Raw genomic sequence first — 2,872 nt, 5'->3', positions numbered from 1 at the left:
AGGCGACAAATGGCCAAGGTGCAGACATGGGATGCAGCTCCGTGGGAGGTGCATGAATCAAATCACCGTGCACCTGACACTGATGACACTTCCGAACGAAGCTAAAGCAATCCTTTTCCATGGTCATCCAGTAATAACCTGCTCGAAGGATTTTCTTCGCTAAGACATACCCGTTCATGTGAGGTCCGCACACACCTGCGTGTACTTCGTGCATGATCTTTCTTGCCTCCTCGATATCGATACATCTTAGAAGATTGAGGTCCGGGGTCCTCTTATACAACAATTCACCGCTTAGAAAGAAACCACTTGCATGTCGCCTAATGGTCCTCTTTTGATCTCCAGTAGCGTGCTCGGGGTATTCTTGTGTCTTCAGGAACCTCTTGATGTCATGGTACCAAGGCTGCGTATTTGATCCCGCCTCGATTACATTGCAGTAATCGTGTCTTTCCTTGATTTGGATTTCCAAAGGATCGACGTGGGCGTTGCCTGGGTAGGGTAGCATTGAAGCCAAAGTAGCAAGTGCATCTGCCAATTCATTGTGACACCTCGGGATATACCTGAACTCTATTGATGTAAAGCGCTTGCTGAGGTCCTCCACATGCTGTCGGTAAGGGATAAGTTTGACATCCCGAGTTTCCCATTTGCCTTGAGCTTGCCAGATAATCAGGTCAGAATCTCCCATAATCAGTAAGTCTTCGACATCCTGATCGATTGCCATATGCATGCCCATGATGCAGGCTTCATACTCAGCTGTATTATTTGTGCAAAAGAAACGAAGTCTAGCTGTGGCGGGATAATGCTGACCAGAAGGCGAGATCAAAATTGCCCCAATCCCTACACCCTTGGCGTTCACGGCTCCATCAAAGAACATCTTCCAAACATGAGCTTCCTCCGAGACCACTTCTACGGTGTTTACTTCTTCATCTGGAAAGTAGGTATCCAATGGCTGGTATTCCTCATCGACCGGATTTTCGGCCAAATGATCTGCTAGCGCCTGGGCTTTCATTGCCGTGCGAGTGACATAGACTATGTCGAATTCCGTAAGCAAGATTTGCCATTTAGCCAGTCTCCCAGTAGGCATTGGTTTCTGAAATATATACTTCAAAGGATCCAACCTGCTTATGAGGAACGTAGTGTGGGCTTGGAGATAATGTCTCAGCTTTTGAGCAACCCATGTGAGAGCGCAGCATGTCCTTTCCAGCAGAGTGTATTTGGCCTCGTAGCCGGTGAATTTCTTTGCTCAAGTAGTAGATTGCTTGCTCCTTCTTTCCGGTTACGTCGTGTTGCCCGAGGACGCAACCGAAAGAGTTCTCCAAGACTGTCAGATACAAGAAAAGTGGCCTCCCCAGTTCTGGAGGGACCAAGACTGGGGGATTCGAAAGGTATTCTTTGACTTTATCAAAGGCTTCTTGACACTCAGTTGTCCATTTAATCGCCACATCTTTCCTTAACAGCTTGAATATGGGCTCACACGTGCTTGTCAGCTGGGCAATAAACCGACTGATGTAGTTCAACCTGCCCAACAGACTCATCACGTCTTTCTTTGTTCTCAGGGGAGGCAGATCTCTGATGGATTTTATCTTAGTTGGATCTAGCTCGATACCTCTCCTGCTTACGATGAAGCCCAAAAGTTTGCCCGACGGAACTCCGAAAGCGCATTTGGCTAGGTTCAGCTTCAAGTCATACTTCCTTAATCTCTCGAAGAATTTCCTCAAGTCTTGGATGTGATTATCCTGCATCCTGGACTTGACTATCACGTCGTCCACGTACACCTCTATTTCCTGATGCATCATGTCATGAAAAATGGCAGTCATGGCCCTCATGTAAGTAGCCCCAGCATTCTTCAAACCAAATGGCATGACCCGGTAACAGTAGGTGCCCCAAGGCATGGTGAAGGCAGTTTTCTCGGCGTCCTCTTCATCCATCAATACCTGATGATACCCAGCGTAACAATCTACGAAAGACTGTATCTCGTGTTTGGCGCAATTATCAACGAGGATGTGGATGTTGGGCAGCGGGAAATTATCTTTAGGACTTGCTCTGTTCAGATCTCGGTAATCTACATATACCCGAGTTTTCCCGTCCTTTTTTGGTACTGGAACCACATTCGCCAACCATGTTGTATATTGGACTACCCGAATCACTCTCGTTTTCAGTTGTTTGGTGATCTCCTCTTTAATCTTGTCACTGACCTCAGTTTTGAACTTTCGTTGCTTTTGTTGAACTGGAGGACAATCAGGATGAATCGGCAATTTATGAACCACTAGATCAACACCTAGTCCCGGCATGTCATCATATGACCAAGCAAACACGTCTTTAAATTCAAAAAGAAGTTGAATTATCGCCTCTTGCGTTTTCTTGTCCGTGTGAATGCTTATCTTGGTCTCCTGGATTTCTTCAGGAGTTCCTAAATTAACCGGTTCGGTGTCATTCAGATTTGGCTTAGGTTTATTCTCAAAATATTCCAACTCTCGGTTTATCTTCCTAAAAGCTTCTTCCGCATCATATTCTGGTTCTGGGTTCATTAATTCGCAGTTAAATAGCTCATTGTGATCTGGGCGTGAAGTCCGCAAGCATGTCATATTTAAAGCCACATTATTATAACTGAAAAGAAAGATAAAAGGAAAAATAACAAAAATCAGAACAAAAGAAAGAATGGGAAAGCAATGATGATTTTTTTTTATTTTCTTTGGAAAGTTGGAAGACAACAATGTTTACAACTTAGGAATTCAAAACAACAATTGAAAGGAAGAAAACGTTCAAGTTATGTCCTGGAGATAACTTGTGACACAGGAAAGGTGGCAGGACAGGTCTACCCGGACTTCCGTCTAGTCGGGAATGGCGTGGCCTCCCAGTTTTGAAGTTTGGCGTT

Source organism: Nicotiana tabacum, chromosome 6 (genome assembly GCF_000715075.1).
Source record: "Nicotiana tabacum cultivar K326 chromosome 6, ASM71507v2, whole genome shotgun sequence".
Lineage (NCBI taxonomy): Eukaryota > Viridiplantae > Streptophyta > Magnoliopsida > Solanales > Solanaceae > Nicotiana > Nicotiana tabacum.
Note: the sequence above shows the minus strand (reverse complement) of the source record.